General features: G+C 38.1%; 2 protein-coding genes across 4 annotated transcripts in view; one reads left to right on the forward strand and one right to left on the reverse strand.

The window, feature by feature from the left end:
• Positions 1-26,672, reverse strand: part of LOC138741432 (synaptotagmin-like protein 1) — a 126,763-nt gene that overhangs the window by 97,599 nt on the left and 2,492 nt on the right. The gene's annotated exons all lie outside the window — the stretch shown is intronic.
• Positions 4,302-26,672, forward strand: part of LOC138741431 (mannosyl-oligosaccharide 1,2-alpha-mannosidase IA-like) — a 97,360-nt gene continuing 74,989 nt past the window's right edge. Inside the window, exon 1 of the mRNA XM_069895514.1 lies at positions 4,302-4,556. The gene's annotated coding sequence lies outside the window, so the exon portion shown is untranslated. The remainder of the gene's footprint in view (positions 4,557-26,672) is intronic.

Here is a 26,672-nt window from a genome sequence, read left to right on the forward strand (position 1 = left end):
ATGGTTTATATATATAAAAAACTAAAGAAAATACTAAAAAAATCCCAAACCCCCCCTCCTCTCAACCTATAACTACACCTTCCCTCCAATCTTACCCACTAACGACCAAAAAGAAAAAGGAAAAAGAGGAGAATACTAAACACAATTCACTTATTGTGGACAAAGGAGACTCCACTGCAACCAAATCCCCATCTTCAAATTAAAATAATCCAAATATTGGCTCCAAATACTTTTAAATACATAATATTATAAGTCATCTTCTCCAATGGAATACATGACCTTAATTCCAAATGCCATTTTTCCATCTGATCTTTCCACGAAATAGCTATACATTTCCTTGCCACTGCCAACACTAATCTCAAAAAAGATCATTGAAATTTATAAAACAAACCCAGTTCACTAATATCTCCAATTAAAAAACATTTTTGGATCTAAAGAAAATTTTATTTTCAAAATAATCTGTGAACAATCTTTTACCTGAGATCAAAAAAATCTAACCTTATCACAAGACCATACTGAATATAAAAACGTACCTTTCTGACCATTGCATCGAAAACACAAATCAGAAATACTCAAATTATATCTTTTGAAACACTCCAGAGTCAAATACAATTGATGTATAACATTATAAGTTACAAGCCTAAATCTAGCATTTATAATTTTTGTCATATTATCAGTGCAAATATTTTTCCAATGATCCTTATCCAAATCAACTCCCAAATTTTTCTCCAGTTTAAGCCGTGTGCAAATCAATTTTAGGCACTTTCTGTTACAATAATTTATACATTTCCAAAATAAAACCTTTCTTCCCTCCATCACGAAACAACATTTCAAATTTCAACTCCTTAGGTAAAAGCAAATGCTTCCCAAAATAATCATACAACATTGATTTAATTTCATAATAACAAAAAAGTGTATATTTTTCCTTCATTCTTTCAAATGATAAAACATGACTCCATTCATAACAATTATTCATCATCTTAATCCCTTTCTGATTCCAAATCTTAAGATAATTATTAACCATAAAAGGAAAACATTTATTCTGATACAAAGGAGTATATCTACATAATTTACCTTGATTATCAATTTCTTTATTTATCCCTTCCCAAATAACCTATCAAATGAGATAAAAATAGGCAATTTATAAGATCTTAATAATTTAACATTCCATTTATAAACAAAATAATCTCTTCTATCTTCAAGTCTATTTAATTCTATATCTGTCCAAGTCAAAGGACTATCCAAATCAAACATTCTATTAATAATTTTTAATTGAGCAGCCTTATAATAATTTTTTTAATTTGGAAGTTGCAAATCACTTAATTCATATTTCCACATTAATTTATGCATATAAACTCTCGCTAATTTTCCCTTCCATAAAAATTTCCTAACTATTGTGACAGAGTATATATATATATATATATATATATATTTATTATATATGGATATATATGGATATATATAGATATGTTTTGGGGAGATAAATTGGGAAAGATTTGTGAGAGTAGGTCACATACAAACTCTTTAAAACAGATCTTATTTAAAATACTGGAGCTCTGCCCCATGGTAGATGTATCGCCTACACATCTTTTGCAAGAACTTTGAAGAGTGCTCAAGAGATTTCACTAATGGATTGTTGTTTGCAAAAGGCAACAGATGGAAGAGCTTGTTGGTGCCATTGCTGTCTGGAGGAGAGCTTGCTGTTGTAAGAGGGTCATGTAGTTTTGCAAGCAGAGGGAGTTAAACAGGATTTCTCTCGGAGAGAGAGAGATACAGAGATCACTTGTGTTACAGCCAGCAGACAGCCACTGGGACTGGAACAGGACAAGCTGGCAGGCCCTACTTGGAATAAGGCCTGGTCAAAGCCCTTGTGGTTCATGTAAGAGGAAAGGACTGGCTGTCTAATATTTAACTTGGAATAAGAGAAACAAATAGGAACTCTGTGGTGACCTGAAAGAAAGAGGTTATCATCTGGAGAATCCTGAAGGGGCAAGTTCCATCAGCAAGACACTGGAGTGGCTCATTAAAAAGGAATCAGTTGTGGATGTCCTGGAACAACAAATCTCTCTTTGAACACCGACAAGAACCTTCCTGAGCGGTAACCATTTACCTTTCAAGCACAAAAGCCTGGTGACCTTTATAAATGTCAAATTCTGTGCACAGTATAAGAATTGCCTGCAACCTGTGAACTTGGAGGAATGAGAAGTGAGATTGGACTGTGAACCAAAGTACTTTTCTGAACTTTTAGACACATTACATACACGTGCGCTTAGAATTAGAAAGGGGTTAAGTTAGGTTAGTTAAGTCAATAGTGATAAGTTAAAGTGTGATTCTGTTTTCATGTTTAAAGATAATGAAAAGCAACTTTTGTTTAAGTAACCATTTGTCTTGGTGAATGTCTATTGTTGCTAGGTTTAAGGGTCCTCTGGGCTCATAACAAAATTAAAAAAAAATTTTTTAGGAATAGTACAAGGAATATTTTGAAAAAAATACTGGTCTAGGAAATATATTAATTTTTATACAATTCACCCTGCCCACCAAAGTTAACAGTAAATCCTTCTATTTATTTAAATCCTCTTTAATTGCAGAAATTAACAACAAATAATTTAAATCATATAACTGATCTATATATGTATTTATTTTAATATTTAAATACTTAATTTTACTTTCCATTTAAAACATACTACTCCTTTACAAACAGAATAATCAGCTTCAGAGAGTGGCATAACTTCACTTTTATTCCAATTCACGTTGTGACCCGATAATCCGGCATACTGTCAAAACCTGTCCTTACATTTAATCTGATTATTAAACCCATTCTCAATAAATGTAGCAAATTTTGAATTAGCCATCTACAATATGGCAACCATAATCCATGCAGCTGGGCCTCCATCCCCATTAAAAAAAAACACTTCTCAAAGAATAAAAAGACAAAAAGGAATAAGAAAGATACATATTCTAAAAAAAACAAAAAAAAAATCCCAAACCCCCTTCCCCCTCCCCTTTTAGTACCAAGTACTACTCCCCCTAAAGCACGGGTAGCGGCCTAAGTCACTAAGTGAGTGACGGTGTCGGCTGAGACCTTACATCTCCCCTGAACAGATTAACCACACTATATATAGTCCATAACTTCACGTATGATAAGTTTCTTCCAAATCTTTATTCACTTGATCATCGTCAATCAGAATCTCTTCAGAATCACTTGAATCTTTCTGCCACATCTCTTCCAACTGATCTTCCTGCACTTTCTTCTTTTTTCCCTTCTGAACTCCATTACCATTCTTTTTAGCAGCTCCATTCGATTTTTGCGCTTGAGAAGGCGAAGACTGACCTTTCTTAAGATCTAGAGAAGAATTAGCAAAAATCAATGCACCTCCATCATCAAAAAATTGAGACTCATATTCCCCATAAAAGACTTTTAAGAAAGCAGGAAATCTAAAAGCAAATTTATATCCTTTCTGCCAAAGAACAGTTTTCGCCAAATTAAATTCTTTACATCTTTTAATAATATTTTGACTAAGATCCACATTAAAAAAATCTCTTCTATTCTGAACCATCAAAGGACATCCATGTTGTCTTGCATTTTGAATTGCCAATCTTAAAATTAATTCTCTATCTTGATATCTCAAACACCTAATCAAAACAGATCGAGGTGGTTGGCCAGGCAGCGGTTTCCTTCTCAAAGCTCTATGTGTGCTGTCCAGTTCCAAACCATTTGGAAACATTTCCACACCTAACACATCCGGTATCCATTTTTGAAAAAAATGTAACCGGTTACGATCCTTCAAAATCTTCCAGTAATCCCACTATCTTCACATTATTCCTCCAGCCCTGATTCTCCAATGAATCAATTTTCTTCAATAAATCAGTCTTCTCAATCCTCCATCCTGTAAAAGAATCTTCAAAAATATCCAGCTTTTGTTGACATTGATCAATATCACAAACACAATCTTCCAACTTATCTTCCATCTTCTTGACTTTTTCTTGAACTTTATCCACCACTTATGCATATTTTGCAACATCAACTTTTACAGTTGAAATATCTTCCATTACATTTGCAAGCTTACTATTAACAGATGTAAAGCCCAAAGAAATCTGCTGTGACATTGGCAGGAACTGTGTTTCAAAATAATCTTCATATTTAGAGAAGTTCCTACCTTGGGCTGCAACTGTCTTTTGTATTCCTTCCTGTTCACTAAACAATTCTTCCTCTGAACTGGTTTCTTGATATTCCTCCTTTCTTGCTGCACCAGCTCTTTTATCTCCCTCCTCCACAACAGTAACTTTTTTACCTCCCCGCCTCGGGTTTTGGGCCTGTCCTCTGCCAATCCTGACTCACTAGATCAACAAGCACTAGCACCCCCCACCTTGGGGTGGAAGATATTAGGAATAGTGCACAAGCACACCAAAGTGCACAGGCGCGAAGATTCTTCAACTTCAACAGAACGTCAGGCGCCATCTTGACTGGGGCTCCATAACCCACTTTTGCAGTCCCCGGCTGACATCACTGAACGCAAGGAGGAAGAATACTCAATGAACCTGGATCCATCTCCAAGGTAGGCCGAACTTCTAAGCTTACCAATTCCTTTAAAATCGGTTTCTTTATCATTTGGGCTCTTGTCTTTTTCATTCTTATATTTAATTACTTCTAAAAGTGAACACTATAAACGTCATACTATTTAAAAGGGCACTTAAATTGTTTTTTTATTCAAATATGACAGGAGAGATGTTCACCCACGTCTCTCTCCTATGCCATCACACCTCGTCCCTGGGCAAGTATTTTTCATAACTTAATATTAATTTGATTCCTAATCCTTTTCTTCCACTGTTTGGAACAAGTAAACCAACTGACTTGAATTTATCTGGGCTACAACCCAGCCTAGAAAAGCTATATTAATGAGATGGAAAGATCTTGTCCCTCCTATTCATATTCAATGGCTGTCTGATGTGATGACATGCCTGTCTTTGGAAAAAAATTAGATGTTCTACTATTTTATGGGGTCCTTTTTTAATTATTCTCATAATTTATAAGATTATTTAGATCCTGTTTTGTGGTTTGTTTTTTTTTCCTTTTATAACCAATAACTTCACAAGGGAAGGGTTAGATTATTAGCAATTTTTTTTACATTATGTTTTTTTTTTGCCTTTTTCAAAGTATCATAAATTATTTGTAGCCATATGTAATAGTATATCTACTTTGTTGGATACTTAATCTTATTATTTATTACCAATGTACAATTTACTTATAAAACTCAATTAAAATATTGAAAAAGATAAAAAAGAAATGCTGGAGTTCCACATTTTTGTGTGTCTGCTACAATCACAGTGTCTGCAGGCTTTCATGTTTCACGCTTAATAAAATTCAATGGGAATCAAGAAAAAATAAATATGCTTTACCAAATAAGACATTCCACAGCTATCTTCAAATAAGGTCTTTTCTATGGGACATATTAGGTCCAAGTATGGCAGTACCTTGATGCAGTAACATAGAGGCCCTGATTCGAAGGGGGATCGGCAAGAAATTTATTTCAGTAATGTATTACCTGTTCCAGTCAGAGGGACCCAAACTGGGCCTTTATAGGTTGAGAGAAAAATGGGAGTCAGACTTGGGCATTACAATTGATGAGAGATGCTGGTCCAACTTGTGCCGGGAATGCATGACCACTGTCATCAATGCAAGCTACAGGCTGGTTCAGTATAACTTTTTGCACCAGTTGTATATAATGCTGCAGAAAATAAAGAGATCAGAACCAGAACTCTCAGACCAATGCTTCAGATGTGGTGTTGCAACCTGGACTTTTGTGCACACAACCAAAGGTGAGGCCTTTTTGGGAAGATTTAGGCCAAGTCCTGGAAAAGGTTATAGGCAAGTGATTCCCACAGGTCCCAGAGTTATTCCTGCTGAGAAATATAATGGACATAAGCTTACAATGAAGCTGTCCAAATTTCAAATCCAATTTATGTTAATCGCATTGGTAGTGGCCAGGAAGTGCATCGCGGTGTCTTGGAAGTCCAACTCTAGTCTTAGCATTGAACAATGGAACAAGGAAATGCAAAGCTGCGTTCCCCTGGAGAAAATAACTTATAACCTGAGAAACAAATACAGTACCTTTTGTAAGATCTGGCAGCCATACATGCACTACATAGATGCATGGCAGTGATTGGTCTCCCCATTCCTTATTGTGTCTGCTTCTTTCTCGCACTGACCCTGATCAAGGGAAGTCAGGAATGGACATCGGCCCAAAGGCCACCCACTGAGCTGTGACAATCCCTGTCTTTTGTTATTTATTTTCCTGTTGATAAAATCTTATTGTTGTTGATCAAAGTTTGAGTGAACTGTTTTGTTTTGCATGTGGGGTTAGGGGAGTTGATAGAGAACTGGGCTTGTATATATAGTTGTAAAGAGAACAAATAAATGTATATTTGAATGTGAATTGCCAGCGGTGGCATAACAATATACATTGTACAAGCTTGTGTGAAAATATAAATAAAATATTCAAAAAAAAGGGAATCAAGGGGGTGGGGGTGGAGAGAGAGGGCACAGAATTGAATTATTTACTGTCCAGTCATTCCCAACACAGAGATGTTATCAAAGCCAGAAGTTAATCATTAAGAACATAAGGTTTGTCATTGAACTGATTGAGCCACCTTTGCTATCTAAAAAGACCATGTAAGATTTGATCTTGACATCTTCAGTTTCCCAACGGTCTCCAATGACATTCAACTTCTGCATAGTCAAACCAAATATTATGATATCTGTGTTTGTATCAGAGATAAGATGACCAAAAATTACATTTTATGTTCTTTCACTAGCTTCATTGTTCATTGACTATGTGTAAAGGTGGAACATTTCCTGCTGTGTGTCTTGCAAAAGGAAAACATCTATTCCATTCTCAGTTATTGTGTTAAACTCTATAAGGTCATTAAAAATCTTATTGGCACAATCCAACTCAGTCAATAACATCTTTGAAGAGGTAGGTAAATTAGTTGAACACCATTGATTGAGCTACAGTTCAACAGAAGCAAGTTTAGTAGTAGGAATCGGTAACCAGTTGAAACTGTTGTAGATTTTTTTTGGGACATATGGCTGCTTCACAAAATGAGAGCCCATGGAATTACAGGAAAGATATTTCTATTGGTGATCGGCAGGAAACAGAGAATGGGAATAAAGGATCCTATTCTGGTTGGCTACCAGTTACCAGTAGTGTACTGCAGGGGTTAGTGTTGGGGCCACATCTTTTTTACATTGTATGTTAATAATTTGGATTGCAAAATAAGCAGCTTTGTGGCTAAGCTTACAGATGATACAAAGATAGTGGAGGTGCAGATAGTGAGGAGGAAACAAAGAGGCTGCATGGTTAGATTAGGAGAATGGGCAAAGAAATGGCAAATGAAATCTGATGGTAGAAAGTGTATTGTCATCCACTTTGATAGGAATAAAAGGGCAGACTATTATTTGGATGAGGAGATCATTCAAAATTTGAAGGTGCAAAAGGACTTGGGAATCTTGTGCAGGATACCCTAAAGGTTAACCTCCAAATTGAGTCGGTGAAGAAGGCGGATGTAATGTTGGATTTAATATCTCAAGGAACAGGATACAAGAGCAGGGATGTGATGTTAAGTCTTTATAAGGCATTGGTGAGCTGTCACTTGGATTATGGGGTACAGTTTTGGGCTCCTTATTTAAGGAGTGATGTGCTGGCACTTGAAAGGGTTCAGAGAAGATTTACAAGAATGATTCCCAGAATAAAGGAATTAGAACATGAAGAACATTTGACAGCTCTTGGTCTGTGCTCCCTGGAGTTCAGAAGAATGACAGGGGACCTCATAAAACCATTTTGAACGTTGAAAGGCCTGGACAGAGTAGATGTTGCAAAGTTGTTTATCAGGGCAGAAAGGTCAAGTCCAAGAGGTCACAAACTTCAGGATTGAAGGATGCCCATTTAAAACAGAGATGTGGAGGGATTTCTTTAGCCAGAGAGTGGTGAACATCTGGAATTTGCTGCCATGGACAGCTATGGAGGCCAGATCATTGGGTGTATTTAAGGCAGAGATTGCTAGATATCCAAATAGAGAATCAAAGATTATGTGGAGATGGCAGGGTAATGGGGCTGAGTGGGAGAACAGATCAGCTCACGATGGAATGGTGGAGTGGCTTTACAGGCTGAATGGCCTGATTTTGCTCATATATCTTATGGTTTTACATCAGAGTCAGACTGCTAAACACCGCATGTCTAAAACAAGTTTGAAGGAAGCGTTTCCAAATATTATACTTTGTGGAATCCATGGAAATTCTCAAAAAATATGAAAGTAAGCTTCAGGCCAAGTTTATGATATTGCTCAGAGATCAAGCAGGTACAAGATATGGAACATCAACCAGGAAAAGGACAGATCATTGGGTAAATTAGGATTATCTGAATGGAAGTCGTTATTGTTGTGACTGCAAACATCACTGAGCAAATTGCGCAAACACAAAGAGTCTGTTTGTCTCAATTGTGGTATCATGGGACATCAATCAATAGTTTGTTTGAAAGCAAGGTGAGACCATGGCAAATATAAACTAGATTAGGAAGGATGGATGGATGGATCATTCATGCTAAATCAGATTTCCCTTTGTCAGCAAATGTTTTTTTTAAAAAGAATAAAACATTAATCAAATATCCATCGCCAATGATACAAAAAAATACTTTTATATATTTTCTCACCATTCCCCCTCCCACCCAAAAGTAAGAAAAAGAAAGAAAAGAAAGAAACAATAATATTAGCATAATTGTTATTAAAAAATTACTAATTAAGAGGAGTGGATAAGATAGAAGAGGTGGACAAAAAATTATCCATAAAATACATATGTTTCCAAATAGTATAAAAAATTTCAACTCGATTCCTTAAACTATACATAATTTTTTCCAAAGGTTTACAATTTTGCATCTCATCATCTCATCTACTTAATACCTCTTCTCTCTCATCTCTCCATGATATCGCTGTACATTTCTTTGCAGTTGCTATTGCAAGACTTAAAAATTTTTCTTGGTATTTGTCCAATTTTAATTTTATATCATTTTCATAAATATCGCCAAATAAAAATATTCTTGGATCCTTTGGTATCTTTATCTTCATAATTTGCCCTAACAATATACTCAGTTCATTCCAAAACCTTTCCACTTTTTCACAAGACCACACTGAATGCAAAAGAGTCCCCATTTCTTTCGCACATTGAAAACACTTATTTGAATAATTAGGATTAAGTCCATTTAACTTATGTGGAGTATAATATAACTGATGAAGAAAATTATATTGAACCGTTTGATATCTAACATTTACTGAATTTGTAACAGGTTCATAACATAATTTTGACCAAATCTCCTCCTGAATTTGTATATTTAAATCTTTCTCCCATCAGTTTTTTGATTTATGTAAATCTTTTTTCTTTGGCTTGGCTTCGCGGACGAAGATTTATGGAGGGGGTAAATGTCCAGGCTCGTTTGTGGCTGACAAGTCCGATGCGGGACAGGCAGACACTGTTGCAGCGGCTGTAGGGGAAAATTGGTTGGTTGGGGTTGGGTGTTGGGTTTTTCCTCCTTTGCCTTTTGTCAGTGAGGTGGGCTCTGCGGTCTTCTTCAAGGGAGGTTGCTGCCCGCCGAACTGTGAGGCGCCAAGATGCACGGTTTGAGGCGATATCAGCCCACTGGTGGTGGTCAATGTGGCAGGCACCAAGAGATTTCTTTAGGCAGTCCTTGTACCTTTTCTTTGGTGCACCTCTGTCACGGTGGCCAGTGGAGAGCTCGCCATATAACACGATCTTGGGAAGGCGATGGTCCTCCATTCTGGAGACGTGACCCACCCAGCGCAGCTGGATCTTCAGCAGTGTGGACTCGATGCTGTCGACCTCTGCCATCTCGAGTACTTTGACGTTAGGGATGAAAGCGCTCCAATGAATGTTGAGGATGGAGCGGAGACAACGCTGGTGGAAGCGTTCTAGGAGCCGTAGGTGATGCCGGTAGAGGACCCATGATTCGGAGCCGAACAGGAGTGTGGGTATGACAACGGCTCTGTATACGTTTATCTTTGTGAGGTTTTTCAGTTGGTTGTTTTTCCAGACTCTTTTGTGTAGTCTTCCAAAGGCGCTATTTGCCTTGGCGAGTCTGTTGTCTATCTCGTTGACGATCCTTGCATCTGATGAAATGGTGCAGCCGAGATAGGTAAACTGGTTGACCGTTTTGAGTTTTGTGTGCCCGATGGTAGTCATGGTGGTGAGTGGCTGATGGAGGACTTCAGTTTTCTTCAGGCTGACTTCCAGGCCAAACATTTTGGCAGTTTCCGCAAAGCAGGATGTCAAGCGCTGAAGAGCTGGCTCTGAATGGGCAACTAAAGCGGCATCGTCTGCAAAGAGTAGTTCACGGACAAGTTTCTCTTGTGTCTTGGTGTGAGCTTTCGGGCGCCTCAGATTGAAGAGACTGTCATCCGTGCGGTACCGGATGTAAACAGCGTCTTCATTGTTGAGGTCTTTCATGGCTTGGTTCAGCATCATGCTGAAGAAGATTGAAAAGAGGGTTGGTGCGAGAACACAGCCTTGCTTCACGCCATTGTTAATGGAGAAGGGTTCAGAGAGCTCATTGCTGTATCTGACCCGACCTTGTTGGTTTTCGTACAGTTGGATAACCAGTACCTTGTAATTTTATATACATATTAGTAATAAATTTCTTAACAAATGTATCTTCAAATTGACTTTGTTTAGGGAGTCTCAAATCTGCTCCCAGTCTCTTTTTCAAATACATTTTTAATTGATAAAATGCAAAAATTGTATTTATCTTTTAATTGATCAAAAATTAAGTAAAAAGATCCTAAGAAACAATCTTTTATTCTCTGTTTACCTTTACGATACCAATTATCAAATAAAGAATAATTCAAAGTGAAATGAAAAAGTTGATTTTGACCTTTGTCAGCAAATGTTGAAAGAAAGGGAGAGTGGAAGGATCGTGGTGATAGGAATATGAGAAAATAAATTCGGAAGTGAAATAAGCTTTCTTTTCTTACCCCAAGTCCAAAAGTCAATGTTAAGGTTATAATACTGGATTGGAGAACTGAAGAACATGAATCAGTTGTACTTGGCGAGCACCTCGAGATGTTTTACAGTAAACTTGCATGGAAGGAAGTCTCAATTCATCTGAAGGACAATAAATACCCCATCTTGGTTTTTCAAAGCATGAAGAGGGAAGTTTACAAAAATCAGGAATCTTTGAACTACTGAGTTTTTCGGTTGGGTTGCTCTGACTACTTCTGTAGTGAAGGCAGATAGCATTATCAGGAGCTATGGAAATTATAACAAAAGATATGAAGAGAGAAATAAAAGTAGACAGGTAGCTCTTCATCTGATTGATAAATTGGTTGCTCATGGATCTTCACAATGCTTGACATGTCACATGCTTACCAGCAGATTTAATGAGTCAGGTAGGAAAAATGTTCAATGTGAACTGTTTCAAACAATCATATTCCTTTTGGGATTGCATCAAGTCTGGGAATCTTCAAGAAGAGAATGGATACTTTGATTAAAGGTGTGTTAGGTGTTATGGGGTATGATTGCTTTCTGGAAAATCAGAGGAACAGACCAGGAACATAAGGAGAATCGAGAAGGTGCACTTTTGATTCTGAGCAGCAGGAGTATAGTTTCTTATCTTGGTTAGACAATGTATACTTTAATACTCAACCACTTGAGGATAATGTTAAATCATTGCAGCATGAACTAGATAGTCCATCTTAAAATCCCTTAGCTACTATGTAATTTGCTGCAAATCCTAAACAAAGTGTTTGGACTGCATCACAAGATAAAGAGGACAAAGAAGCAGTTGGCATTAGTGTCACATAATGATCCAGTGAAGCTGCTTCTGTTTTCTGGTGCTTCATTTTTAAAAGCATTTGTATCGTTATGAAACATTGTGCAATCCTTATTGGTCTTGCATCTACTGAATGTCCATCTACTGCAAGGTAAAAACATCATGAGATGGGACTGGAGAAGGAGTCACCCAGTACTAAGGAGTAACAGGATGCAGGTGTGACCTTGTACGCTCAAGATAAGTTTGGCACTAACAAGCTGATGAGCAGCAGACTAACAGAGAAGGATAGCAACAGCTTATTCATTGGACTGTGTAATGGTATGATCATTTACTAAGTGTCCTGAGGTATAAAAAAACACCACTTGCTGATATCGTTAGAATGCGCCTTCTCCAACTAACACTGTTAGTTGCAAGTGTTACAATCCGGTAATAAAGAACCTTGATTTCGACTCAGTCTGGTGTCTGACTCACTCATTCTCGAACAAAGCAGACCTAACACTACTCAGAATTAGACAGACATTTTACCTATCAGTAGCTATCATAAACACTTGTATGGATGGAACATTATTATTTTAATAGGGCATATGCCTCTGCAGGGTATTTTGGGTGAATTTAGGGGATACATTAGATGGTCTTAGCCAGACAAAACAATGGCCATTATAATTTCCACATGACTATGTTCTGGTGTAGATGAATGCACAGTACAATGAGAATACAGATGGGTTGAGTTGACTGCCAATTGGTGCACTTCAATTTAAAATATTAATATTGGGTGAGATTGTGTATTGGTAGTTCATGGACAGTACAGTAATCATAACTGAACGATGGCTTGTTACATCAACAAGGTATTACAGAAACCGCAAGAGAAAGAGAACGAGGAAATAAGCTGCAAACCCAAACAAAAGCGGGAACAAGATCTAAACATAAAGATAAAGAATGAAAAATGGGAAAAGCTATGCTCTGGAACAATGAGAAATGCAATAAACACAAGGTTACGCATGATACAATATAATTGGTTACACAGGCTATACACCACGACCCAAAAGTTAAATAAATGGGACCCAACAGTATCAGACAGATGTTTTCGCTGTAAGAAGGAAACGGGAACAACAGTACATACAATTTGGGCATGTGAGAAAGTGGAAAAGTTTTGGGAAGATCTAAATCAGATATTAAATAAAATCACAAAAAGCAACATACCAAAAAATCCAGAGATCTTTCTTCTAAGTAATATAAGAGGTAAAGAACTTGGCCTCAATTTGGATGGAGCACAAAAAAGATTTATTATGATAGCCTTAGCTGTAGCAAAAAAATGTATTATGTCAACCTGGAAATCAGAAGATAGCCTGAGAATACAGCAATGGTACATAGAAATGAATAAATGTATTCCATTGGAAAAAATAACATATAATTTAAGAAATAACATCACAGTATTCGAACAAATTTGGGAACCGTACATGGAACACAACAGAGAAGTCCTATCACGGACCTCCACCCCCTAAAATGACAGAATGAGAAGAAGACGAAATGAACTGACCCAGTACGTAAAAGTAGATGACACAATTTTCTTGTTTATTTTCATTGTGTGATGACATTGTTTAATGGGTTTAATGTATCATATATATTGAACGTTGAGTGGTGGGGGAAAGGGGGTGAGAAGGAGGGAGGGAAGGGAGGGGGACAAAGGGGAGAAAATGCCACTGTGTATATTCAAGAGGGAAAGGTTTATGTATATTTTGGTCAATATGGTTCATAGTGTGAAAAATTAAAAATTTTTTAAAAAAACAAGGTATTACAGCCAATCCCCATCCCTCATAGATATACCACCACATTTAGCATAGGGGAAGGAAAATCTGATGAAAACACATTGTTACCACATTAATATATTATGGAGGAAGTTCCAGAGTTTCCATTATTACCAGAGCTAACATGATGCCAGAATTTGTGATTGACATTCCAAAGTACACATGCTAACCAGAACATTTCTCACCTTCTACCAAAAGCAATGTAATGAAGGAAGACTAATCTCAAAATGAAAATTAAGCTGCTTCATTTCTGATGAGCAGGAAAACATCATGTCAACTTAATTCATAAATAGGGAGATATATATCGTTATTTTATTTATATGTGTATTCGTGGTAAAAGGGGGAAGAGATGTAATAATTTATGCAGCCTTTAAGATCTATGTATACATCTTATTTTATAATCTTATTGTTATCAACATACTGCAGCAGATGAATTATCCAAAAATTAAAAAAATTCTTGCCTCGTGTGTCACGTAGTTTAAATTGTATTGAGTAAAAATAACAGTCACACTGAAGGATTTGGGGCAGATGAGGTGGTCAGAGAGAAGGTTGCTCTGGTTTCTTCAGGATGGAGTACCATGAAGAATACCAATGTTTTAAAGAATGGAAGTGAGAACATTACATTTGCCTGTATTATAACCCACCAAAATTTTCTCAATTCCATAACTTTTTGTAGTTTGGAAAAGTGCACGTTACTCTACTATTTAAGAAATGTGAAAATAGGAAGACATGCAATTATAGCCACATAACCTAACAAATGATTTTGGGCAATTAATAAGGTCTGTAGTTGAGGATAAAGTTACTGATCACCTTGAATATTTTCTCTTCATCAAAGAGACTTGCAAGAGAATAGGACCAATGAACTAGCTATCACTTTTTTTCTGCAGAGGTAACTGGAGTGATGGACAAGAAATGTTATTTATATAGACTTCCAAAAGGCACCAATGTTCTAGCAAACACTTTCATCCACTACATCAATAGTGGATAGCACTTGCAAGTCAGGAATGCACTCATACATTATAATTTGTTTATCCTGTACAATATGTATTATTTGGGTGAAGGTAGTGTATTTTATTTATGCAGGTAGATAGTAGATCTGGGAAAGGATAACACAATAAGTAAAGGTCTGCACTTATCCTACCTTCTTACAGACCCTTCCTCCTTGGTGGAGGCTTCAGTCCTCCTGACCACATACTTTAAATTTTATTGCTCAACTTTATTCCCTTCATTCATACCTCTTGTCTAGAAACAACCAATCACCTGACATTCTGTTGTCTGTTACTTAGCCAATTTTCTATCAATGCTGTCAGATTCACATGCTTCAACTTTACTGATAAGCCTACTTTGTGACCTTTTATCCTCTGAGTCCATGTATAAAATATAAACTTTCTGCAAATAATTACTAATATTAAATGTTGACTGGTACCCCAAAGTCTTGCGATAATGTTGAGAAAATAACATTTACTATTAGTCTTGGTTAAGCTAAAGAGAAAAATAATGTTTAGAGGCCAAAATCTGTGTACATGCAAATTATCAAATTGGAAACAGTGTGGAGATTGCCATGTAATTATGATAAATTGCAACAATGCCCAAATGAACTAAAAAAACATAAATCAAAACAACATTTTAGGATTGTTTCCTCTGAATCCCTAGATTTTGTTTATTTTTCTTCCCTCCTGGCTTAACAAAAGATGAGAACCCATTTAAAAGATGGCTTTTGTCTCACTGTTGTTTTCTAATTTTAAAGCTAAAAGTTCCCAAACTAGCTCAACTCTTTTTGAAATTCCAATGAGGAATATTCCTCCCCCCAGACATTGTAAAGAGAAAAATTGAGTTACAGCCCTAAAACAAACAATAATTATCTGCAGCCAATGTTTGAATATTAAAATTACATGGGTTAGAGTCAGCATTATATAATATAAAACAAATATCATCATGTTTTCTTTCACTAAATTGGGAGTGCCTGAGCATTTTTCTGATTCTTGTGTTAATAATATCTGCTCAGGTTTGACTTCAGCTGAGCCTCACTGTTGCGAAGTGGGGCTAAATTATTTGCTGAGTCCTGGAAATGCCATTCCCAGAAAAGAAGTTGGTGAGTGAGAACATGCTGTGTTGAATTAATTGAGTAGTGGAAATTAGTTATTTTGTTTTGTTTGCACTCTTCTTATTGTATTTGTTAATATGCAAAGGCATTAAATTTTAAAATAGATTTACAACACATTACCTTAAATGTTGGTTATTTAGCTTCCTATTTAGTGACTCCTCGTATTGTTTTGCAAGAACACCCTTTGACCCAATCCATTTTCCTATTGACTTCTACCAATGAGATATTTCTGTATCCTAAGTATTTCCATGGTTTAGAATCTCCATTTCTTTTGCAATGGATTTAAATTGAGTGGGTGAGGTGAAATTGTGAAAGTGTAGATATTGTGCACTCTACTTCTAATGTGTGAAATTGGAATCCAGTAAAAAGCAATTTTATTGATGGAAACCAAAAGGATAGTGGAAAAAAATCTTATTGCTACATGGATTTAGTGTTTTGCTTAGAAACCTGTCTTAAAGATAGAGGAATGCAATTTGAAAAGACTCAATTGTTGATGATTATGGTGTTTGAACACCAGTTACAACACTGGAACACACCCTTAACTATTGCTTGCCAGCCACTTACAAAATAGGGATTGGATCACTTTACATGTGGAATGCCGAATTCACCTCACGTGACTTAGTTATGCTGCACTCCTACAATAAAATAGAAGTACCTACTGATGTAATATAGAGTCCAGATCCTAATTAAGGGTGTGACATAAGTTAGGTGTAAGAGAAGATAGGCAGAAAAAAAAAATTGTAAAGGGTGATTCATAGAGTACAACAAGTTTTAGCAGATGGAGTACAAATGTGAAATCATCCATTTTGATTCAGAAAAAGATAAATTAGAATATTTTATAAACAGCGAGAAGCAGATAGATGAGAGGCTCTCAGAAGAGTTCATTCTAAAAGACAGATACAAAAGTAATTAAAGAGACTAATGAAATGTAGGTATTTAAATCAAGAGGCCTGAGATAAAAAGGAATGGAAATTATGTTATAGTTATATAATGATCTAGTCAAATAGCTTTTGCAGTACAATAAAACTTTGATGATCCAACATACTCGGGACTTTAATGGTGCAAATTTTGGATGTATTCTTATTAGTACCCCAGCACACTTTTAATTAACTTGTTTTATTATTATAATTAACTTGTTTTATTATTATAAATTCAATGGGAGAGGAGAAACTGGAACACCACTGAGTTGAAAGGAAGGGAGTACAGAAACTGGTGCCCTGCCATGTTTGAACAGCAGAGCAGACTCAATGGGCTGAATGGCCTGCTTCTGCTTCCATATCTTATAATCTTAGGGAATGAGCATGTGGTAAACATCATCTGGTGAGCCAAATGCTGAACTATTGGAATTTGCAAATAGTCAGAGAGCTGATTATTGGAATTTTACAGTTATGCCTCAAAAAAAAAATTCACTTCTTTTTAGGTGTTACCTAATACATTTTCCAATGAACTTGGTATATTTAAAAGGAGCATGGACATCAGAGCTCCAGTGGAGCACAGGAAACAGAGCCCCAATGAGTTTAAAAGAGCATGGAAATCGTAGCCTGATGAACTTGGGATTTCTGAATCATTGGAATGATGTGATTATTAGAATCTTTTTGGTTCTGGCCACTGTAGATGAGGAAGGATATCTTATCCTTGGAAGTGGTGCAACTCACATTTTCCATATTCAAAGAATTTGATTATAAATGGAGGTTATAGAAACCAGTCTTTTATTTCTGTTGATAGATTACAATCTGATCTCATAGAATTGTTTAAAATGATTAAAAGATTTAAGCAAAGTCTAAGAACAGCTGTCCCACAGCTTTAGAGACCTGGGCTCATTAAAAAGGAATCAGTTGTGGATGTCCTGGAACAACAAATCTCTCTCTGAAAACCGACAATAACCTTCCTGACCAGTAATGATTTACCTTTCAAGCACCAAAGCCTGGTGAAATTCATAAATGTTAAATTTTGTGCACAGTATAAGAATTGCCTGCAACCAGTGAACTTGGAGGAATGAGAAGTGAGATTGGACTGTGAACCAAATAACTTTTCTGAACTTCTTTGGCTTGGCTTCGCGGACGAAGATTTATGGAGGGGGTAAAAAGTCCACGTCAGCTGCAGGCTCGTTTGTGGCTGACAAGTCCGATGCGGGACAGGCAGACACGATTGCAGCGGTTGCAAGGGAAAATTGGTTGGTTGGGGTTGGGTGTTGGGTTTTTCCTCCTTTGCCTTTTGTCAGTGAGGTGGGCTCTGCGGTCTTCTTCAAAGGAGGTTGCTGCCCGCCAAACTGTGAGGCGCCAAGATGCACGGTTTGAGGCGTTATCAGCCCACTGGCGGTGGTCAATGTGGCAGGCACCAAGAGATTTCTTTAGGCAGTCCTTGTACCTTTTCTTTGGTGCACCTCTGTCACGGTGGCCAGTGGAGAGCTCGCCATATAATACGATCTTGGGAAGGCGATGGTCCTCCATTCTGGAGACGTGACCCATCCAGCGCAGCTGGATCTTCATAAGCGTGGACTCGATGCTATCGACCTCTGCCATCTCGAGTACTTCGACGTTAGGGGTGTAAGCGCTCCAATGGATGTTGAGGATGGAGCGGAGACAACGCTGGTGGAAGCGTTCTAGGAGCCGTAGGTGGTGCCGGTAGAGGACCCATGATTCGGAGCCGAACAGGAGTGTGGGTATGACAACGGCTCTGTATACGCTTATCTTTGTGAGGTTTTTCAGTTGGTTGTTTTTCCAGACTCTTTTGTGTAGTCTTCCAAAGGCGCTATTTGCCTTGGCGAGTCTGTTGTCTATCTCATTGTCGATCCTTGCATCTGATGAAATGGTGCAGCCGAGATAGGTAAACTGGTTGACCGTTTTGAGTTTTGTGTGCCCGATGGAGATGTGGGGGGGCTGGTAGTCATGGTGGGGAGCTGGCTGATGGAGGACCTCAGTTTTCTTCAGGCTGACTTCCAGGCCAAACATTTTGGCAGTTTCCGCAAAGCAGGACGTCAAGCGCTGAAGAGCTGGCTCTGAATGGGCAACTAAAGCGGCATCATCTGCAAAGAGTAGTTCACGGACAAGTTTCTCTTGTGTCTTGGTGTGAGCTTGCAGGCGCCTCAGATTGAAGAGACTGCCATCCGTGCGGTACCGGATGTAAACAGCGTCTTCATTGTTGGGGTCTTTCATGGCTTGGTTCAGCATCATGCTGAAGAAGATTGAAAAGAGGGTTGGTGCCAGAACACAGCCTTGCTTCACGCCATTGTTAATGGAGAAGGGTTCAGAGAGTTCATTTGCTGTATCTGACCCGACCTTGTTGGTTTTATTACATACACGTGCATTTAGAATTAGAAAGGGGTTAAGTTAGGTAATTTAGGTAAGTTAAGTCAGTAGTGATAAGTTAAAGTGTGATTCTGTTTTCATGATTAAAGATAATTAAAGCAACTTTTGTTTAAGTAACCTTGTGAATATCTATTGCTACTAGGTTTATGGGTCCTCTGGGCTCATAACATCTGACACATTCGTTGAGCACCTTAAAGAAAGCCCTGGGGCAATGAAATGGGCAACAATTTGAAAAGATACTGGATCCTTGGCATCACCTTGATTCAGACATAGTTAACTCTGCCCACCAGTGTTATGGGCAGAATCCTCCATCTAGTAAGATCCTCCTCAATCTCCTGGAGCAAAGAGAGATAATTAAGTTTGTATAAGTTGCATAGATGTTTGTCTAATTTTATCCCCAGATATTTAATGCCTTCTTGTGCCCATTTAAATTGACTTCTCTGTTGATGCTGTCTATAATCCCCTTTTGTCCAGATTTACATTATACCCCAAGACCTCCACATAATCTTCCAGTGTGGTCCTAAGCCTGGCCAACGACCCTTCAGGGTCTATCAAATATACTAACACATCATCAGCGAAAAGATTGATTTTGTGTTCCACCTGATCCACCCTGAACCCCTTTGTGTCTGGATTCTGCCAAATGGCTTCCACCAGCAGCTTAATTGCCAGTATGAACAGCGCTGGGACAATGGACAGCCCTGCCTACTGGACTTGTTCAATGGAAACACTGGAGACATCTGCCCATTTGTAATAATTTTAGCTTGGGGTTAACAGAAAAGTGTCCTCACCCAATTAATAAATGTTTGACTCAATCCAAATTTTTCCAGTATTTTGAACAAAAGGTCCCACTCCAATTTGTCGAAGACCTTTTCAGCATCCAGAGCTACGGCCACTCTTGGATCCACATTTGACTGTGCCAGATGTACTATATTAAGTGATCTAGCTATGTTGTTTGCTGATTGTCTCCTTCCTACAAACACTGCTTGGTCTGGATTTGTTAATTTTGGCAAATATTCTGCCAACCTATTGGCCAATACTTTTGCAATGATTTTATAATCTGTATTCAGTAACAAGATGGGTCTATATCAGGCAGGATTCAATGGGTCCCTGTCTTTTCTTTGGGGGGATCACTGTGATGATTGCTGTTGAGGAAGACTCCAGGAGGGTAAGCGTCTCCTCCACCTGATCCACAACCTTCATAAGAAGGGGCATTAAAAGATCTTTGCACTCTTTACACAATTTGACGGTGAATTCATGATGGATAAAGTCAAGGGTGAGTGGTCTGACAGAAACTGAGCCATGTACTCAGTTTCCACTATCCTACCCTCCAATTGGCTGATGCCAAAAATAAATCAATTCTAGTGTAGGAATCTTGTTGTCTTGAGTAAGTGTAATCCCTTTCTCTCAGATTTAGCCTTCTAAAAACACCTATGATATTCAGTTCCTTCATAAAGGCCAGAGTAGACTTAGCCACCCTAACCCTTGGAACCTTCTTTGCTGACTTGTCCATGACTGGATCCAAACGAAAATTGAAATCCTCTGCCATCAAGACATTCTCTCACCCTTCAATTACTTTCAAGAATATATCTTGCATAATTTTTTTGTCATCAAAATTCAGAGCATATATATTCATAAGTGTCCAGGATTCTGAGTGTATTTGCCAATGCATCATCATAAATCCCCTGGCCGGATCAGTGGGCACATCCTGGATCACCACTGGAGCATTCTTTCCTATCAGGATAGCCACTCCCCGGGCTCTGGAATTAAAGGAGGATGACACCACCTGGCCCACCACCTCCTCTTCAACTTCGTGATTTTGATTTGTAAGGTGGGTTTCCTGTAAAAATACAATGTCTGCCTGCATTTTTAAAGGGTATGCTAAGACTCTCTTTCTCTTTATATGTCCATTCATCCCATTCACATTAAAACTTACAAATTTCATTGTCTTATCCATTACCCTAGAGCCCTTCTACTATTATCCTCCTCTTTCTTTTCCCTGATATTTATCTTCCGTCCAGCTTATTTACCATAGATTTCTGGTACAGATGACTGTGCTCCAAACCAAACTAAAACTAAAAAAAACTAAAACCCACCATTCATGAAAAAATAAACAATACCTCCAAATAACCTCCCCTCTCTTCTCCCCTAGCCTATCCTTTTCCTTCCTGGTGCCAATACTCCAGATATTGTTGCCAACTCCCCTGCCATTTGAGGTGTGTACAATGCACCCATCTACTTCTTATTTTTTCCCTCCCCTCTTTCTTCAAGCTCCTCGTAATAATTCTTCACTTAACTTGATTTCCCCACTATATTCATAATGCTTACAATATGTACGGACAGTCTTTTCATTAATTCCCCTTTATCTCCTTATTTATGTTTAGTCCTGAGATGATGGCAGGGTTTTTACATAGTCCATTGCCTCACCAAGAGTCCTTAAAAAAAACTTTTTCTCCTCTCCTGCCCGTTTCTTTCAGAGTCCCAAGGTGAAGGAAGGTATATTCAATTCCCTTTTGCCTAAGATTTCTTTTTACTAAATCCAATTCCCTCCTGTGCCTTAAAAGCACTGCACTAATGTCTGGGTAGAAAAAATATTTTTACTCCCTCATGTACCGCCGGACTCTTCCTTTCATTTGCTCCCAAAGCTTCTGCCCATAAAACTAGCTCTCTGTCCTGGAGGCGAAGGAATCTAATCAGGATAGAATGGGGTCATTGGTTTGGACCCGAGTGGGGGCACAGACCTGTAGGCTCACTCTAATTGCAAATCTTCCCCAATTTTTCCCCTCCTCAGCACCTCTGAGATCTACTTCTTAAAGTACCCCACCAAGTCTCTCCTTTCTATACCCTCCTTCACCCCCAGAATCCTGATATTTTTCTTCCTGCTGTATTTTCCAAAGAATCTATCTTTTCCCACATTCTCTCCCAAACATCCATTTAATTCTCTCTCTTATACAACCTTTCCTCCACCCTTTCAATTCTTTCCTCTGCTTCTGCCACCCTATCTGTCAAGTTATCTAATCTTTTTTAATTATCCCCTGGCCTGCCACCAGTTTTCAATGTTTTTTTAAAAATCTGGTCAATGGCATCAAGCCCTCTATTTCCTTTCTTTTCTGTTCTTCTGTATTTAATATAATTCTCTTTCCCCTGTGGTCTTTCTCCTCCATCTTCCTCATCTACCTCGCTCTCTGACATCGTCGTCCAGCCTTTCTTCCCACACTGTGTTCCCAAATGCCTCTTCTGCCTCGCCACTCCTGGTTCCCACCTGGCCTGATGATTCAACTTCCTAACGGAGCTCCGCGAGCAGCATCCTCTCGATCACTGGATAAAACAACTGTACCTGGTAAATCTTTGAATTTTTTTTTGCAGTATGCGATCCCTCATCCATCATTACTGCTGCCATCGCCTGCCTCAGGCCAGTTCCCTTGAGTATGGACCTCCCCGTTGTCTGCGCCCAACAGTGCTCCCACTGCCTCACCTGCCGCTCCCTACCATGAGGGTTGCCCTCCCCCACTGCTCAACCCGACAGGGGTCACGATGTTGCAATCTCTCATCCATCACTACTGCTGCTCTTGCGACTGCAAGCCAAGTCCCTAGCATACAGTTCCTTGTTCGTGCCCAATAGCGCTACAGATCGCAGCTCCCCGCCAACATCCTCGGGTCAGCCCCTCTGGGGCTGCCCTCTCCTGTAGCTCCAGGGGAGTTCTTGGCCCGATGGGTTCACGATTCCAACTCCAGAGCATCGTGGTCGGGTGAATCCTTCCCGCTCTTTATTTTTCCCATTCTTTCTGAAATCGGTTTTTGTCTTCTTTCCCATTTTTTCTTCTTTTGTGCTATTTCTATCAATTTTATTTTTTTCTGACTTTTATATTAAACTGACTGAGGAACTCTGGGAACCAAAAGCCCTCTCCCGCCATCTTGGTCGTTCACACACAAATGTCCAAAACTTGAAATCTCCATTTCCTTATGCGAGTTTAGATAGCATACTGGAAGTGCAGTAATTAAAGAAATGGGACTTGCAACAGCAAAGTGTGCTATTCATTAGCCTGTTGTTCACAGAATGCCTGCAGTTAACTTTAGACTGCAGGCATTCTGGGAAATTTACTGGGGTCTAGGAGGTAAAATATCAGAACAGGAATGGCACCCTCATTCATGTTCCGACCGGGAAAATGGCAATAATTTCCTGGAATGTAGTGGCTGTGTTTTAAAAAAAACATAACGGATAGCATGAGCTGAACTATTCAGCATTTTGGCCACTCAGATCTAGTAGACAGGTTCCAAAGAGAAATTTATGATTACGATTCACGAGTCATTAATCTTAAATGATTATGTTTCATTTATAGTTGAAAGTAACGTTTGAAAGGGTGGGGTCATCGTCTTAGTTAGAATCGTTTAATTCTTTAATTAATGCAATTAAAATAAAACTGAAATGTAATCGGATTACATGTGTTCACACAGATTTGTTAAAGGAAGTCTACAACCTCAGATAAAGACAACATGCAGGAAGGGGGTAAAACACAAAGTCTGCAGATACTGTGATTGGAGTAAAAACACAATGCTGGAAAAACTCAGCAGGTCAAATAGTGTACATTATATTGCAAAGATAAAAATACATAACCAACATTTAAGTGCAAGCCTGCCTGCCATGCTTTATTGATGCAACTTTATTTAGAGGCACCAAACTTCAGGACCATTATCTGACAATGCCATCGCTTTGATGGCCTGCCCAGCAAGGATTGGCAAATGTTTTCTATTTGCCTAATGGGCTGCAGTGGAGAATGGGGAGTCTGAGAGAGAAGTCCAGCAGAAACTGGTCATGTCCATCAGTAAGTGCAATAAAAAGGATGGCCAAATGGACAGACACAATGCAGACCACGACTGAAAGCACCCTATGGATGTGGGGGAGGGGTGGTGGGAAAAGCTGACTAGAATAGTGGTAGCAATGGAGGAGTCTACTATTCAGGAGATGAATAGCATCCTAGCATCCTCTTCAGCCAAGAAAGAGCATCATTCAGGTGCAGCCATTCTTAAGGAAAGAGATGTCTCATGGCTGGTGGAGATCAATTCAGAAAAAGAGGAAGTCAATCAATTACCACTTGCATGGAAACAAATGACATTAGTAAAACCAGGAAGAAGATTCTGCTTAAAGAATATAAGAATGTGTCTGTTTCACAATTTCTTCTCTTGCTTTAATCACCCTAGAGGATTACTGCTTGATCAACATCCAAATTTTGTAGGCAAGAAAATAATGATCTAGAATGTGCAGAGGACTCTGACCCCAGGACATGAAGCAAAATTGCAAGCTATTTTGCAGAAACATCAATAAAAATATAATGAAATGGGAATTATACTATTAAGCCAAAAGTCCAGATCATGAAAGAACCATGTTATTGTGCATGGCCAAGGGGACCCATGGAATTCTTCAAACACAAAATTAAACAAAAAATTAAATTCTCACCAGGTATTTTTGTACATTTTCATGAAAAAAGATGGATGGATGGATGGATGAAAATGGTGCAAAATTATGGGAAGACAATATGTGGAACAGGCGGTTTCCATAAAGAATGGAATTTACTGGTCTTGGATATGTTTCGTAGCCAATTAACTAAGAACACAAAGTAGATTCGCATTACAGAATACTTACATGGCAGTTATCCTGGGTGGTTTGACAACTATATCGTAACCTCTCGAGGTCTGCTTGAACAAGCCATTCAAAGATCGTGTGCACAAGGAATGGAATATTTAGATGTCGAGTGCAGAAAAGTGTTTACAAAAGGCGGGGCAATGTGTGCCGCATCAATTAATATGCTGTGTAACTTTGTGCTCAAGGCATGGGACAAAGTTAAAGTAGAGACTTTGATAAAATCATTTAAAAAGTGCGGAATCTCATGGCACAGATGATTTATTGTGGCACACTGAAGATGATGTTGAAACTGCCTCATCAGATACAGATTGGGACCCATATGATGACTGTTTAAAAGTAAGAGCATGGACATTCTTGCCGGCATCTTTGCTTCAGATGACGATAGTGAGAGTGACTTTGAAGGGTTTTAAATGTGTTGTTGTTTTCGATAAACATTACAATGAAACTCTGTCGGTTGGGTTTTTTTTTATATGTATGCCAAATTGATTTTTCAAGGGTTGACTTATATGCTGGATCAGTGTAGATTAAATTTAATGACTCAAAAGTATAACTAGCATACAAGTCGATCCCCAGTTTTTTTTGAGAGATTTTTTTGGGTTTCACGACTCAACTTGTACGCCAAAATATATATTAATGTTCAAACAATAAACAAAGTAGACAATGGTAATGCAGTAAACTAAATTTGCCTCAATTTTCATGATGTTTATTAGCAATCAATGAATGATTATCAACAGAAAATGTGGAGTCAGGAGACAAGTAACATCATAGATTGCCAGATAACTTCAAGTCAGAAAGTTTATTTATAGTTGAAAACGTAGCTTCGCAAGTCAGACAAGGGTTTTTGGCAAAAAAATCCAAAATCAAGGAATTACTATTATGTAACTTGGGAGAGGAACAAAGGGGTTTCCAAGTATAAGTATTGTACACCAATCATTAGATACTATACTAGCTCTTCCCCCTTCTGTGGAAGACGGCAGTTCCCACATTGCCCTCATCAGTTCTCTCATTACTGGAATCAGGACTTCCTTGATCATGAGGAACTACTGAAGAATAAAAAGCAAAATATACCCAAAAATAGAAATATATTATCCTGTGAACGGGAAAGAAAGAATGTGACATAGAACATGAGGGAAGGGTGAAAATTGGAAGCAAAGGTTGAGATATTTCATAAAGGATAAAAACAGGAAATGACGCTAATACTGTACAGTTATTATTTGCTCATTATTTATTACTGAATATTTATTTTCTATATTTGCACAGTTTGTCGACATTTCTTTCTTTTTGTATATATTTCTTCTTGTACACATTTCTTTTTTTTATTGAATATTTTATTTTTCATTTTTTTTTTATAAATATACATAGTAAAATCTTCAATATAATATAGTAAACTGTAAACCTGGTTTTGCACTTTCACTCTGAAGAACTTAGTACATTTTCGTAATAAATTTGGGTGTATTCCCCAGCCAGGACATGCTGAGTGATGTGGATCCTTGCTGCTGGCATCAGGAAAGAAGTATAGGTGCCACAAGATTCATACCATCAGGTTCAGGAACAGTTGCTATCCCTCAATCATCAGATTTCTAAGCAGCAGACTCTATCAGAAACTCATTTAACGACTCTGACTTTCAACATTATTTATTACTGAATATTATTTTTTTTTGGATTTGCATTTGGTTTAGGTTGCACAGATTGTTTAGAACTTTGAACACTAGTTTGTAGATTTCTAACAAGGAAACCTCAATTCTGAAGCAAACATATTTATCACAATAGCCAACATAAATCTGCTGCTTATTCCTTTTCTTATTCTTAACCCTCCCTCATCCCTTTCTTCCCTTCCCTCTTTACCTCTTACTATCCCTCCCTATACACACACCCTCTGCTAGCTCTTTTCCCATTCCCTTTTGTTCTTTTTTCTGCTCCCTACCCTTTCCCTCAGTAATCCCTCTCTCTTACTCTATTTCTCACTTTAATTACTGGGCATTAGAA

The sequence above is a fragment of the Narcine bancroftii genome, chromosome 8 (genome assembly GCF_036971445.1).
Source record: "Narcine bancroftii isolate sNarBan1 chromosome 8, sNarBan1.hap1, whole genome shotgun sequence".
Lineage (NCBI taxonomy): Eukaryota > Metazoa > Chordata > Chondrichthyes > Torpediniformes > Narcinidae > Narcine > Narcine bancroftii.